The sequence below is a fragment of the Lynx rufus genome, unplaced genomic scaffold, assembly GCF_022079265.1.
Source record: "Lynx rufus isolate CCGP_SWC_20201006 ecotype Redwood Valley unplaced genomic scaffold, mLynRuf1.p SCAF_2, whole genome shotgun sequence".
NCBI classification, from domain to species: Eukaryota; Metazoa; Chordata; class Mammalia; order Carnivora; family Felidae; genus Lynx; species Lynx rufus.
This window is the reverse complement of record NW_025814834.1, coordinates 160,551,467-160,568,512: the sequence shown is the minus strand read 5'-3', so window position 1 is coordinate 160,568,512 and position 17,046 is coordinate 160,551,467. Positions and strand designations below refer to the sequence as shown.

The 17,046-nt window shown below is 34.7% G+C and overlaps 1 protein-coding gene across 7 annotated transcripts in view; it reads left to right on the top strand.

Moving 5' to 3' along the window:
• Positions 1-17,046, top strand: part of TNNI3K (TNNI3 interacting kinase) — a 283,823-nt gene that overhangs the window by 54,757 nt on the left and 212,020 nt on the right. The gene's annotated exons all lie outside the window — the stretch shown is intronic.

The window sequence follows — 17,046 nt, the reverse complement described above, 5'->3', positions numbered from 1 at the left end:
ACGTTAGGTGTAAACTTGTCATATATGGCCTTTATTATGTTGAGGTACATTCCCTCTCTACCTAAATATTAAGAGATTTTACAAGGAAGGGATACCAAATTTTGTCAAATGCTTTTTCTACATATACTGATATGATCATATGATTTTTATCTTTTATTTTGTTAATGCAGTGTATCACATTCATGGATTTCTGTATGTTGGACCATTCTTGCATATGAGTGACAAATCCCACTTGATCATAGTATATGATTATTTTAACATGCTATTGAATTAGGTTTGATCATATTTTTTTGAGGATTTTTGGCGTGCATATTCATCTGGGATATTAAGCATTAATTTTCTTTTCTTTTAATGTCCTTAACTAGTTTTTGGTATCAGGGTAGTGCTGGCCTCATAAAATAGTTTTGGAGTCTTTCCTCTTCTCTTTGAGAAGGACTGGTATTAATTCTTTGAATATTCAGAATTCACCTGTGAAACTATCTGGTCCTGGACTTTTGTTTATTGTGAGGCTTTAATTACTGATTCCATTTCCTTTCTCATTATTGGTCTGTTCTGATTTTCTATTTCTTCAATATTCAGTCTTGGTAGGTTGTATCTTCTTAGGAATTTATTTAATTTGTTGGTATATAATTGTTCATAATAACGTCTCATGATGCTTTGTTTTTCTATGGTATCAGTTGTAATGTTTCTTATTTTATTGTTGACTTTATTTGCATCTTCAAGCTTTTTTTCATAATTAACCTACCTAAGGATCTACCCATTTTGTTTATCTTTTTTTTAAAACCACCCTTAGTTTCATTGATATTTTCTATTGTTTTTCTAGTCTCTATTTCATTTATTTCTCCTCTGGTCTGTTGTATTTTCTTCCTTTTGCCAACTATGAGTTTTTTTATTGTTCTTTTTTTAGTGTCTTGAAATATAAACTTAGGATTTTATTTGAGATCTTTCTTTTTTATTAATGTAGACATTTATCATATTAGCCTTCTTAGAACTGCTTTTGCTGCATCCTGTAAGTTTTGCTATGGTATATTTCCACTTTGTTGCTTTCAAGATACTTCCCTTTTGATTTCTTCTTTCACCCTTTGGTTTTGCAGGAGTACGTTGTTTTATTTCCAAATTTTGTGATTCTCTTTTTAGTTTTACTCCAGTTATTACTTTCTATTTTCATACTATTTTGATCAGAATAGATGTGTGATATGATTTCTATACTGTGACCTAACATCTGATTTACATTGTGACCTAACATATGATTTTTCTTACAGAATGTTCCATTGTGCTTGAGGAGAATATATTGTGTTGCTATTTGATGGCATGTTCTGTGCATGTCAGTTAGCTCCATTTGGTCTAAAACATATTTCAAGTACAATATTTCCTTATTGATTTTTCTGGATGATCCATTCATTGTTGAAAGTGGAGTATTAAAGTCCTTTATTATTATTGAATTTCTGTCAATTTTTCCCTTAAGAGCTGTTAACATTTGCTTTATATATTTAGATGCTCCAATATTGGGTGCATATGTATTCATAATTATTTTATTCTCTTGAATTAATACTTTTATCATAATATAATGATCTCCTTTGTTTCTTGTTACAGGTTTGACATGAAGTCTATTTTGTCTGGTATAAGTATAGCTACCCCTGCTTGTCTTTGCTTTCCATTTGCACGGAATATCTTTTTCCATCTCTTCACTTTCAGCCTATGTGTGAGTCTATTAATAGGCAGCATATACTTGTGTCTTGCTTATTTTTTTTATTAAGACTTAATTTTTTAGAGCAGTTTTAGATTTACAACAGAGTTAAAAGTACAGAAATTTCCTATACACCCTCTGCCCCCCACAGATGCATATCCTCCCACATTATCAACATAATTCATCAGACTAGTACACTTTTTACAAAGAATGAACCTACATTGGCACATCATAAATCACATAAAGTCTATAATTTACCTTCGGATTCACTTGTGGTGGTGTACATTCTTTGGGGGTGGACAAATGTTTAATGATGTATGTCCATCTTTACATCATATAGAGTATCTTCCCTGACCTAAAAATCCTGTGTTCTGCCTATTTGTCTCTTTCCCACTTCCCACCCTTGACAATCACCAGTCTTTTAATTTTCTGTATCGTTTTGCCTTTTCCAGAATGTCATATATCTGGAACTGTACAGTTTGTATCTTTTCAAGACCTTCCTTCACTTTGTAATATGCATTTCAGGTTCCTCTTTGTCTTTTCATGGCTTGATAGATCAATTTCTAGCAGTGAATGATATTCCATTGTCTGGATGTAGTAGAGTTTATTTATTATTTACCTACTGGAGGACATCTTAGTCACTTCTAAGTTTGGCAATTATGAATAAATCTACTATAAACATCTGTGTGCCAGTTTTTGTGTGGGCATAAGTTTTCACTTCCTTAAGGTAAATAGTAAGGAGTATGATTGCTGAATCATATAGTAAGAATGTGTTTAGTTTTGTAAGAAACTGCCCAACTATCTTCCAAAATGACTATGCCATTTTGTATCCCCATCAACAATGTCTGAGAGATCCTGTTGTTCCACATTCTCACCAGAGTTTGGTGGTGGATTTTGGCCATTCTAATAGATGTATATTGGTATCTCATTGTTGTTTTAATTTGCATTTCCTTGGTGACATATGATGTGAAGCATCTTATATATCATATAAGATATATATGACATATATATATAAGATATATATATAAGATATATATAAGATACATATATATAAGATATATATATAGATATATATATATATCTTATATATATGTCTTCTTTGGTGATGTGCTTATTAAGGTCTTTGGCCTATTTTTTTAATCAATTTTTCATTTTCTTATTGTTGGGTTCTAAGAGTTCTCCTGTATTTTGAATAAAAGTCCTTTATCAGATTTGTCTTTTGCGGACATTCTCTCCCAGTCTGTAGATTGTCTTCTAATTTTCTTGATATTGCCTTTCATAGAACAGAAGTTTTTCATTTTAATGAAGTTCAGCTCAGCAATTATCTCTTTCATAAATCATGTCTTCAGTGTTGTATATAAAAAGGAACCACTATATTCAAGTTCATCTAGGTTTGTTCCTAGGTTATCTTAGGTCATAGATCCATTTTGAATTAATTTTGTGAGGGCTGTAAGGTTTGTATCTAGATTCATTTTCATTTGCATGTGGATGTCCATTTGTTCCAGAACCATTTGTTGAAAAGACATCTTTGCTCCATAGTATTGCCTTTGCCCCTTCGTCAGATATCCGTTGACTTTATTCATGTCTGTATATTTTTGGTCTCCCTTTTCTGTTCTGTTGATCTACTTATGTACTGTTTTGTTAATACCACTATCTTGATTACTGTAGTTTTATAGAAACGATTGATGCTTTAGTAGCATCAATTTTCTAACTTTGTTCTTCTTCAATATTGTGTTGCCTATCACAGTAGCCTATCTATATAAACTTCAAAATCAGTCTGTAAATATCCATAAAATAACTTTCTGGGATTTTGATGGGGATTGCATTGAATCTATAGAACAAGTAGGGAAAAACTGATATCTTAACATATTTAGTCTTCTTACTTGAACCTGAAATATCTATTTATTTAGTTTTTTTTATTTTGTCTATCAGTATTTTGTAGTTTTCCTCATATAGATCTTGTATATGTTTTGTTAGATTTATACTTAAGTATTTTATGTTAATGTAAATGATACTGTGTTTTTTCATTTCAAATTTTACTTGTTCATTTTTGGTATATAAGAAAGCAACTGACTTTTGTACCTTGTAACCTTGTACCTTGCAACCTGGCATAAATCCTGATTAATTTTAGGAATTTTTTGTTGATTCTTTCAGAATTTCCACTTGGATAATCATGTCATCTGTAAACATAGCTTTATAGATATATAGCTTCCTTACCAATCTGTACACTTTTATTTCTTTTCTTACCTTATTGCATTAGCAAGGAGTTCCCATACAGTGTTGACAGGCATAATGAGAGAGGACATTGTTGCCTTGTAACTAATCTTAGTGGGAAAGCTTTGATTTTTCTCATCATTCATATGATGTTAGATGTAGATATTTTGTGGATAGTCATTATCAAGTTGAAAAAGTTTTCCTCTATTGCAATTTTCTAAGACTTTTTGTTTTGAATGAGTACTGGATTTTGTTAAATGCTTTTTTACATCTATTGATATGAAGTGGTTTTTCTTTTTTATTCTGTTGATGTGATGGATTACAGTAATTGGTTTTCAAATTTTGAGCCAGGTTTGCATATCTAGAATAAATACCACTTGGTTGTAGTGTATAGTTATTTTTATGTGTTTTTTATTTATTTCCCTATTTTTTGTTGAGGATTTTCATATCTATCAGAGATATTGGTCTATAGTTTTCTTTTTTTGTAATGTGTTTGGTTTTAGTATTAGGGTAACGCTGGATTCATAGAATGAGTTAGGATCTATTCCCTTTCCCTCTTTTGTCTGAAAGAAATTGTAGAGAATTGATATAATTCCTTCCTTAAATTTTGATAGAATTCACCAGTGAACCCATCTGAATCTGATGCTTTCTGTTTGGGAAGTTTATTAAGCTTTTACTCAAATTATTTAATAGATACAAGCCTATTCGGATCATCTGTTTTTTTTCTTGTTTATGTTTTGCTAGATTATGTCTTTTAAGCAATTTTTGTTGTTGTTGTTGTTTTATTTTTTTTTTCCAGCACTCGGAATATATCCTCCCACTCTGTCCTGGTCTGCAAGGTTTCTGCTGAGAAATTTACTGGTAGTCATATGGAGGTTCCCTTGTATGAGATGGGATGAATTTCTTTTCTCTTGCTGCTTTCAGAATTCTCTGATTTTTTTTTCAGTTTTGACAGTTTTATTGTGATGTGTTTTTATCAAGTCTTCTTCCGTGGCATCGGTTTGAGGGCCACTGAGCTCCCTGTACCTAGATATCAGTATCTCTCCTCAGATTTGGGAAAGTTTTTGGCCAAGGTTTCTTTTAAATTACCTTTCTGCCCCTTCTCTCTGTCTCTCTCTGTCTCTCTGTCTCTCTCTCTCTCTCCTTTTCTTTTTTCCTTTTGGGTTCCCATAATGTGTGCTTTTCTTTCTGATGGTATTCCATAAATCCCATAGACTTTCTTCCCTCTGTTTCATTCATTTATCTTTTTGTTTTTCTAATTCAGTAATTTCAAATATTTTTTTCCATATTCACAGATTCTTCTACTTGACTTAATCTGCTGTGGATGCTATGTATTGTATTTTTCATTTCATTCATTGTATTCTCCAGCTCCAGAACTTCTCTTTGGTTCTTTTTTATAATTTCTATCTCCTTTTGAAACTTCTAACTTTGTTCATATATTGTTTTTCCTGATTTTGTTGAGTTGTCTATGTTCTCTTGTAGCTTGCTGAGGTCCTTAAAACAATTTTTTGAATTCTTTGTCAATTCATAGATCTCTATTTCTTTATAGTAATCACTGGAAAGTCATTGTGTTCCTTTGATTGTTTCATGTTTCCTTGATTTTTTTGTGTTTCTTGTAGCCTTGCATTGATGTGTGCACATTTGACAGAGCAGTCACTTCTAGAATTTATGAACTGCCTTAAGTAGAGAAAGACCTTCATCCACAGGTGAGCACAAGGGTGCCAGCTGGGTGTAGTGTGGCAGTTCCATCTCTGAGGAGGGCTTAGGAAAGTATTCTTCTTGTAGCTCTGTCAGCTAAGGTCAGCATTGATGAAGATTGTAGGGGTACTTAGCAGCCAAGTTTGTAGGTATCCACAGTGGCAACAATGGCTATTGGGTTCTTTGGTGCAAAGGCTTTTGGGATTCTTTTGATCTTTCTTTTCTCCCATGGGAGAATTTGTGGCCAAGGGGCTCCCTCTTGGCATCACGTCTGGCCCATCAGTGCACTCATGGTTACCGTGGCACTAGTATCAGATGCTAGAGCTTAGAGTGCATGGAGTCGTGGTAGAGCTAGAGGTCCAGAGCTCAAGCACAAATGGAACTATATTGGCTCCAGGATCTGGGTTATGGGCATTCTCACTGTGGCAGTGGCTTTGCCATTCTAGGTGAGAGTTCTTGCAGAGTGACCATGGAGCTTGCGTCTAGAGAATAGGCATATTCCAAGCAGCCATGGCTCTGGGGTTTGAGGAGCAGACATGCTCACTGTGGCTCTGGCTCTGGAGTCTGAGGTACACATGCATATGACGCTGCCATAGGTCTGGAGTGCAGGCATGTGTAGAGCGGCTGTGGCTCTGGATTCCAGTGCATGTCCAGGGTTGATAGAAGGGGAAGCCCCAGTTCCAGGGTGGTAGAACATGTAGCAGTTCCTTCTGGGGCAGGAGTCACTAGATGTGCATGGCAATATCTCCTTCTCCAGGGGTCTTCAGTGACAGTGGCTGTTGTTTACCTTGGTGGCAAAAGCTGCTAGTGTCCTTTCTGGAACAGGCCACTGGAGTCCACACGAGTAAACATTATGAGCTTCTCCACTGTGAAAGCTGTGAGGGTCTGTGGCTGCCATATGCTTCAGAGGCTGTTGAGATACTCAGGGCAAAAGCTACTGGGGTCCTCTTCAGTGCAGAACACTGGAGACCGTAGTGGCATTTGCCGTATGGCTGATACTGATGGACTTTGACCTTCTTTGCTCCTAGCCATCTCCAGACATCTCAAGTATGCCAGTGTCCCCAGCAATCCTACTTGTGTGATTATTCCCCATTTTTAGTTCCATTGTGTTGCCATGGGTTCTTAATTGGCCCCTGGGCCCTTCCAGGGCTATTTTTCCTTCATGGATAGTTCATTGGGATTTTTTAGGGAGATGAATGGGGCAAGAGAACAAAGCTTGGTACCTCCTATTCTGCTTTCTTGCTGATACCACTCCCAGATGCTCCTTCACTAAGTTAATTCTGAGTAGCTTCTAAAGAGAGAGCTGACTACATGTAACATCATGGAAAATCAACTCTTTTCCTTTCTAGCCCACGCATATATGCCATCCCTCCTACTTGAATTATGTGACATGACACCTCTTATTCATTTAGCTTCAGTGATGAGGCACCTCCTTCTAGCTGGGAAGATACAACATAGCCAACTGTAAAAGCTCTACCACCTTACTGTGCTTTCTGTCCTTACCTACAAACAAAATAGGGCTAACTTTTAGACAACTCCTATCACTTAGTTGCTAAACATTGTATCTTTTCAGGATAGAGGTTTCAAGTTGTGAATTAGTTTATTGTTGGATAAATTTCCTCACTCACCCGGTCCCTGCCCACAATTAATTTCAAGGTGCAAGCTTCATTGTCTTTGAACTATGCTCTATAGTAAATTTAGAGCTGTTTGATATTTGAAAACATAACTTTGAATCATTGTTCTTCTTTCACAAATGTGGAGCAATCTAGGAGTTAAACTGAATTATTCAAATAAGTTTTCAGTTCTCATAACCAGATAAATTAATTCAGAAGTTGTAGGCTTCTAGCTGTCAGGGAAAAAAAAATCTATCACCTACAGTGAAGGTTTTTTTTTCTTTTTTTAAATTATTACTTAATTAGTTTCCCTCATAGAAAAAAAAGAAAGAAAGAAAGAAAGAAAGAAAGAAAGAAAGAAAGAAAGAAAAGCAAAAAGTCATTAGTCCAATTTTAAGTCCCCTTGGTTCCAGAGAACTAGGATTAGATATGTTATACACCCTAGTTTTTCTATGAAAATAGCTAAAAATACATTAACACAGAATATAATACTTAAAACATGACAAAAGTGGATGCAAGCCTTTCTTTCCATAATAAACTCCCAGGGCACATTTTATGAAGGTATCAAAGGCAGTAAATTATTTTTAATATAATTAGAAAATTTCTGTTACCTGGACCAAATTTGAGGTTTCTTTATTCTTAAGATATTTTATCATGTAAATGGTAGTGAGTCTTGCCATGGGTCTAAACATGAAATTTTGGTCTCTTTGTTCAATGGTCTTCTCTGAATACTGAAATTTTGTGTATAGAAAATCCCCTGTTCCTTACCTAAAGGTCTTTGCTCAATGACAAATACAATATATTTTGTGTAGGTATGTGTTGTGAAAGAATTTACAAATTTCATGGCATTCTGGCCTAATCATGAGTAATTGAAAGAAAAATATGAATTTTTGCCTCTCTAACTTTATAAAATAAACAGCCTTTGATAACCTCTGTGATTTCCATTTCATATTATATGTATTAGGATTGTAGGAGTTTCCTGTTACCTTACTTTTTAAAAAGATGAACAGCTTTTCTGAGGATATATGATTATTATACTTCTTGTGTTAAGATTTACATACATTTATTCATTCATTTATTTTTTTTAATTTATGAAACATATGGCCATGAAAAGAATGTCAAGAGGGAGATGTAAATACAGAGAACTTGTGGAACCTCTCTTCTATAGATTATTAAAAACAGGATAAATCACCATCAATCTTGCTTGTTGTAAGTAGTTACCTGCCTAAGAGACCAGAAGCAGGAGGTCCTTCTAGCTTCTCAGTGATCCTCTATCCTAAGATATATATGTCCTACAATGTATGGCATTGACTGGTTTGGGGTTTGGGTTTAGGGAGACAATATTTATGTAAGATACAAGGCTATCACAGAATTTGTTCATGGAATCGCAGTAAAGATGAGTTAAGGACAAATAAAATGTAAAGAAAAAGAAATGGGGTGTCTTGTACTGAGGTTATTTATGACTGGTCTTCTTGCCTTTGCAGCTTTACTGAAAGATGGTGATGAGGTCTTATACATTTTCTGTCCAAATAAACATATGGATTTTAAATGATGTAATAAGGACAGGTTAGAATAAGAGATCAATCTCTAATTATTCTGGACCACTTTCTAATTGGCAAAGTGTCCTAGCTACCCCTCACCAAATGGTCTTTTTTGGCCATTTCTGTCTTCATCATTACCTTGATGGGAGAATTAGGAAAAGAAGAGACCATGATATCTGGCTATTTTACTAGTCACTGATTAAAGTTCCAAATAGGAGAAATGAGTAATCTTAACTAAGATGAGAGCCAGGGATTATGTGTGTATTTCCCAGCTTTACTACTGACTCCTCTATTATTGTCCCTGTTCTCCTTGCCTCAGTTACTTAGCCTCTGTCTTCCTAGTTCATCCCATTGGGCTACTTGAGCTTTCCTGAGAAGACTCAGTTCTGCTTGAAGAGTAACCAGTCTGAACCTAAACAGTATTCAAAACAGCCTTGGCCATTGAGGAGGGCACCTTTTGGGATGAGCACTGGGTGTTGTATGGAAACCAATTTGTCAATAAATTTCATATACATAAAAAAAAAAGAAAAACAAAACAAAACAAAACAAAAAAAACAAAAAAAAAAAACAGCCTTGGCCACATTTTACCTGATTTCTTCCTATGAAATTGAGAATGTTTCACTCTTGTGGACACTAGAGACTGGGAGTTCTGTAGTCTTTATATAGTTGGAACTTCTTTTACCTTTTTCTTGGATAGCTCCTATGAAGCCTTCTAAGCAAATCAATATAGGCACTATCTCTGGAGAAGTCACTCCCCCAATCCAGTGCCTCATCTTTGCCTCATAACACCAGGTTTATCTCTAGCATACTTCTCTCACTATATTGTCTGTCACCCTAGACAATGAGTTCATTAAATCCAGGACCAGGCATCTCTGTTTGTCTCACAGGCTTGGCACCAAGTAGGCATTAGGCGCTTCTAAATGAATAACTGGCTGACACAGTCTGAAATTGCCCTGGAGTCACAATTTCCTCACACCAATTTTCTGGTCTGGCCTTATGTTTAGGCTCCTCCTTTCCTAGCTCCATCTTGTCAAATTTCTTTCTAAGCCTGCAGTCCTAGTTTTTGTTTTGTTTTGTTTTGTTTTGTTTTGTTTTGTTTTGTTTTGTTTTGAGAGAGAGATAGGGAAGGGCAAAAGGGAAAGAGAAAATCTAAAGCAGGCTTCATGCCCAGTGGAGCCTGACGTGGGGCTCCATCTCACAACCTTGAGATCATGACCTGAGCCAAAATCAAGAGTTGGATGCTTAACCAATTGAGGCACCCTGAGGACAGGCACCCTCAGTCCTGTCTTCTAAAGTCTCTCTGAGGTTAACTCCTTACCCAAAGGATAATAATCCACCTGCTAGACTATCTTAGTGCACTAAGAACTCCCAAGTCCTGAGCTTTCTCCACAAATTCAGCCCCAATGAATGATGTGCCCATTGCAGCTAGACTTGCCTTGCCTTTAAACATGGCATCAGGCATGATTTAGATTCCTGGACATCTCACTGCCTTTTCTATCTGGTAGGAAGCTGCTCTCTCTATCCTGTTGATAGACTTGATGCTCTAACCTGAGAGCTGAGAAAATTAATATTTATGAATAATTTACTTTAGTCATATCTTTTGCTTATTACACCATTTAATTTAATCCTTGCATAACTTTATTGAAGAATCTGAGGCTCAAATAGATGAGATGATCTGTACCAAATCGCACCACTATTAAGTATCAGAGTATCTTACCCAAACTGGCTGACACCAAAACTGAGCTCCTGATCAATTTTCTGTAGAGCCAAAGACAGAGGACCTATGGAAAGCTTCCTCAGAGAATCTAACAGGAGAAAGTCCATTGCTTCTGTATATTCTATAGTATTTCTACTTCTACATTTGGCTTTGTTCTTATTTTTAAGATTATTCCCAAGATTTCTCATCAATAAGACAATTTTTTTGGAAATTATACTTTCTATTATGTTCTTCATCTGTCTTTGGTGAAAGGCTAAAATGCTAAGGATATATTTCAAAAGAACTAGAAAAGAAAAAAATCTTGCTTGTCAAAACTTTTGATGATAAATGTTTTCTTTATCAATTCTGATTAGAACTTATTTTCTGTAGCACTGAAAATGTTTTTTAACTCAGTAACAAGAATATTTTTTTAAAAATATTTACAACAATGAAAGTGTCACTTTGTTTGTCATTTGTTTCTATCTTATCATTGCTGTATCATTTGCTTCAGCTGCTGTCTTAAAACCCAAGATTTTTGGTTCTACATATTGCTTTCTTCTTTGTTCAGAATTTTTATGTTTTTGCTTTGCTTGAAGGTTGTACTAGTCAATTTACTTGGATTAGCCATCTTTACTGATTACATAATTTGCAGCTCTCAACAACAACAAAAAAATATGGAGCCCCTTGTTTAAAAAAATAGGGATAACTTCAAGATAGCAAAGCAGAGCATTAAACTAAGAATGAGACCATTTTAAGTATGGGATCTTGTGTGACTGCATAGGTTGTACATCATAGTGTTTGCCCTAGTTCTTATACAATTTAATAAATATTACTGAAAATATTCTTAGCAGGAAAAATTATCAAAATCACAATTAAATGAAAGAGTGAGAGGGAAAAATTTATATATGCATATTCTGTGTTCTCTAATTCAGTAAGAATTAAGGGTGGGGAGGACAGTATGTTTAATTAAATAATAATAATGAAACTCCACAGCCTCTTAAGCTATAGGTTATATTTTGCTAGAGCTTTGGAAAATTATTTGGGTTGTTCCTAGTTTATACTTGAGAAATAGGTTAAAGGAAATGAAAGCAATTTGAAATATATGTTTTAGGTCTCATCGCTTGTCCAACCATGAAAGAATTGCAAGGTGCCTTCTACTAAACCTGTACTAATAGTGACCAAAACATGAGCATATTGAAGGATATTTCTGGAAAGGAGGCAAACTCATTGGAACTTCTCTGTTATATGAATGCTGCATATCCTCTATGATTTGCATACAAATTGTTCACGGAAAGAAATTAGGTTCTGTTTTGATTTAGTAATGGGAATTTGACACATAGTGAAAGAGAGCTCATAATAACAATTTTGCAAATAAAGGTGTCTTTTGAGAAGAAAAAGTAATCAGAGATAGTGAAGACTCTATTATTGGCCTAGTTTAAATACTATTTCTAAACATGGTATTTAAAACATTATATACTTTTTAGTCCAGCAAAGAACCACTAGAGAATGAAATGTATTTATTGTGTATTTAAAATTTATCAAGTATTCCCAAGCACAAAAAAATGTATTATTGTTGCACATTTCAGTCATCCAATTAATGCCTACATTTTTATATAACAGTATTAGTAAACTGGACTGAAACTTGATTGGTAAATACTGTAGCTTTGGTTCTCTCAGTATATTTTTGACAAGTATGACCGAGTTTTAGTTTAGTTTTTCTTATTTTAAATTGGAGTTATAAGGAAACAAGATAACTTGCCCCATTATTATTGCTTTCCTAGAGGCAATTTTGCAACTATGATTATAAATAAACTTCTATTATCAAGTCTTATTTCCCAAAAGACAAGAAAAAAAATCCATCATTGGTTTTCCCTTGTGTGAGTTTCATAGTTTCTGGCAATATGTAAACCTTAAGAGTTCGTGTTCCTTGTTTAGGCTTTTTAAAGTTTATCTTGACTTTTAGAAGTTTTATTTTGTGATTCTACAAGTTTTTCTTCAAGAATATTTATAGTGTAGAAGATGTGAAAGTTGACTAGGGAAGAACAAATCAAGTTACTAAGTATTTACTGAGCATTTATAGTCTAGTTGTGATAGAAATTGAAAAAAGTATAAATCATATATTTGAATATCACCTAGGAGCTTGCAATCTGTTAAAAAATAAAAAATTGGAACATAATAATATACATTCTTCTTTCACTCAATTATTCAACAAATATTTATTGAGGAATTAATAGGTTATAAAATCTATGTTTGATACTGGTAATTTAATAGTGAGTAGAATTATATACAGTTTGTAGCCTCATGGAGTTTAAGATCTAGCAGAAAAAAAAAGGAAATCAAATAATCATATAATCACCCATAAAATTGCCACTTAATAAGAGCTATGAAGATCACCAAAGGTGCCATGCCTAAAAGAGGGTAATTTGGTCTCCCTTCTACTGTTTTCCCTTCAAACTATTCTCTGACAAAGCAGCCTGAGTGAGTCTTTTAAAATGTATATCAGATCCTGTCACTCCTCTGCTCTCCCCAAAAAGCCTCCCATATCAGTCAGAGCAAAAGTGCTCATTTCCTACCTAACTGTAATACTCTTTTCTTATTCATTCTTCATCCACCTTAAGTTCCTTGAACATACCAGGAATGCTCTTGCCTTAGCACCTTTGCACTGCTCTTCTTTCTGTCTACATGGCTCTTAGTAATGGACTATTTTACCTTCTTATCTTCTTAAGATCCTGGTTCAAATGTAACTTTATCAATAATATCTTCCCAGACCATCCTATTTTATAATTTCTTTCTTTAGTTTATTTTTGAGAGAGGGACGCCTGGGTGGCTCTGTTGGTTAAGTGCCTGACTTTGGCTCGGGTCATGATCTCACAGTTGGTGAGTTTGAACCCCGTGCTAGGCTCTGTGCTGACAGCTCAGAGCCTGGAGCCTGTTTCAGATTCTGTGTCTCCCTCTCTCTCTCTCTCTCTGCTCCTCCCTGCTCACACTCTGTGTGCGTCTCCCTCTCTGTCTCAAAGATAAATAAATATTAAAAATTTTTTAAAAAGTTTATTTTTGAGAGAGATAGACAGTGAGTGAGGGAGGGGCAGAGAGAGAGGGAACACAGAATCCAAAGCAGGCTCCAGGCTCTGAGCTGTCAGCACAGAGCCCCACACTGGACTTGAACCCATGGATTATGAGATCATCCTATTTTAAACTGAAACCTCAAATCTCTGGTATCCTAATCTCTTCCCTCCTTTATTTTTCTCTGGCACTGATCACTATATAGTAGCCTATTGTTTATTTACTTTGCTTTACTGTCTGTTTCCTATACTAAAATATCAGCTCAAAAAAGACAGATTTTGTTGTTCTTTTCTCTCTATTATCAGTTCCTAGCACAGGGCCTGCCTGGCATATAGTAGACATACAATATTTGTTGAATGAATATGTCAATTGTCATGGAAGTTAGGAGAGAATCTCTGAGGAACTGATAATTAGGTTTATAACTCAAGGACCTAAAGTAGATGTTAACCAAGTAAAGAGAGGAAGAAATAGTACCAGTGATAGTAATGAGAATTACCTTTAGTGCTATGTACTAAGTGGTTTATGTATATTAACTCTGAATCCTTAAAGTAACTCTTCAAAATACATAAAATCACTATCTCTAGTTCACAACTGAGAAATTGAGACAGGGAGAGCTTTCCAGCAGTGGAAATTATATGTGTAAAAGCTTTCTGACTGTAGGAAATACAGCAAGGAGACAGTAAAAGAGTGTGTGTTTGGAACTAAGAGAGAGCTAGGGGATGTGATGGAAAAGGAATAACCTGGAGAAAAAGGTTAGGGGTCAGGTAACCAAGGGACTTATTTGTAGTGTGACAACATATACCTGATGCCTCAGGAAAGTCCTGGGTCTATTCCTGTCTGGGTCTATTCCCGTTGGCCTGGTGTAATTAAATGAACTTCCCTTTACTCTCAAAATTTCCGTAGGTTGGATGATAAACTGAGTTAAGGAGTTCTGTCTCCTAAGAGTAATGAGAAGTCATTAAGAAGTGGTAATGTTATCAGATTTCCATTCTGAGAAAATAACTTTGGTTGAGATGTTAAAAATAAACTAAATTAGAAGAATCTATGCAGGGGGTTGTATTAGGAGGCAATAATCTATAATGAGTGACTGAATGCAGGTGGTATTCGTAAAGATGGAGACAAGAACAGATTTGCAAAATATTTAGAGAATAAAATCAAATTATTTTAGTGATGGATTACATATGAGGGGGTTTTAGGAGAAGATGGTACCAACAAAGACTTCTAGGTTTCTGGTGTCAGCAACTAAATGACAGATTTCCAGTTCATTATGATGGGGAACAATGAACAATGGAAGACCATTGTACGTAGCTTTATGTAGAATGGGAGGTAAAAATGTTGAAGATAAATAAGTGTGAAATTTTAAAAAGTTCATGTCATGATAAATTATCAAATAATGTCTCCAGTCAGTGCATAGTATTCTACTATTTGAATTTGCCACAATATTTATTTATCTATCCACTCATTGATGGGCACTTAAGTTTTTTTCTAGTTTTTAGTGATTATAAGGAAAGCTGCAATGACATGTATGGACATATACTTTTATTTATCTTGCACAAATATCTAAGAGTAGAATGGCTGGATCATTTGGTTAATTAATATAACTCTTCAAGGAATTAAAAAAAAAACTGTTTCCAAAGTGTTTGACAAACTGTTACACTATTTTACATTCCTATCAGCAGTGTATGAGAGTTCTAATTTCTCCATATCCTCACCAACACTTAGAATATTCACTCTTTTAAAATTTTAACCATTCTAATACATATGCAGTGATGCCTTATTATGATTTTAATTTACATTTCCCTAATGGCCAATGAGTTAAGAATGTTTTCATGTGCTTATTTGACATTTATTTTGATATAGTTTTCTCATCTTTCTTACATTCAGGATTCATCGAGTTTCTTGCATCTATGAATTTGTGGTTTTCAACTTTGGAAGATTTTCTGCCGTTATTTCTTTAATACTTTTTTCTGTCTCCCCTCTAATTACATACATATTAGGCTGTTTGGTGTTGTCCATAACCTCGGTGATACTCTTTTCATTTTTCTTAAATTCTCTTTTCTCTCCATATTTCATTTTGTAGAGTTTCTACTGCTATATCTTCAAGTTTAGTAATCTTTTCCTCTGTAATATCTAATATGCTACTAATCCCCTCTAGTGCATTTTTATCCCCCATAATATAACTTTCATCTTTAGAAATATAATTTTGGTAGTTTTTGTATCTTTCATGACTGTACTTCCTTATCATATGGAATAGTTTTAATAACTATTTTATTGTTCTTGTTTGAACATTCTTAACATGTGTATCAATTTGGGGGCAGTTTTGATTGATTATTGTTTCTTTTTATTATAAGTCACATTTTCATGCCTCTTTGAATTCCTGTTAATTTCTGATTGGATTCTGGATATTACAAATTTTATGTTGTTAGGTGATGGTGGTAGACATTTTTTAATTCCTATATATAGTCTTAAGACAACCTCTCCAGTTCTAGTGGGATACAGTTATCTTACTTGGAAATAATTTGGTCCATTTAGGTCTAGCTTTTACAATTGCTTGGTGGGACTAGAGTAGTGCTCAGTGTAAGGCTAATAGCCAACTTTTGAGGGAAGTCTCTTAGAGTATTTTACCCAGTGTCCTATGAATCATGAGGTTTTTCCAGTCTGGGTGGTAGGAGTAGGCATTATCCCTGGACTTGTGTGATCACTGAAAATTATTGCCACTAATCTCCTTTGTTGGTTTTTTTCCCAGTCAGTAGTATTTCCTGACATGCACACACTGATCAATGGTCAGCTTAATCTTCTGGGTGGAAGGGTGCTCCCTCCAGATCTTTGTAGTTCTCTTGTTACTCTCTTGTCTCAGGTACTCTGTCTTATGAACTCTATAGCCACCTTGGCTTCTCCACACTAGTCTCTGTTACTCCATATTGGATGAAAAGGAAGTCTCAAAGTCGCTTTTTTAAAATGCAGATTTGTAGTATCAGTAATTTTGGGAAGATTATCTGTAATGAATTCTTTTTATGATCCTCAATGTGATTCTAAAGCTATCAGGCTATTTAATCACATGTCTTGATAATTAGTTCAATGAGCCCAGAGGTGTAAAAGGATTTCATGAGGCTAGTAAGCTTTGATCTAGATTTTAAGAAATAATAGAATTTGGTCAATATGTGTTCTGTGCTAGGTACTACTGGATGATCAAGAAACGTTTGAGAGATGAACAAATTAAGTGATTGATCTTTTCTGTTTTGCGAACTCCTACTTCAAGTCCCATATTTACATTTCTCCTCTATAGCTTTCTCTATCTTCCTCAGACTGAGTTTATAACTTGTGCCCTTTGTCTCATGTTATGATACCCCATACATTATCTCCATGAAATCCATAGTTACCTTATACCATCATTACTTTTGTTTCTTCCACTGACTTATATATTGCTTTTGAGCAATTAATTTACCTTTGACCCCTAGAATGCAGTAGAGTGCTTAGAATACCTAGGTGCTTAAAACTATTTGTTGCTTTGAACTGTTTCTTCTCTTATAATAC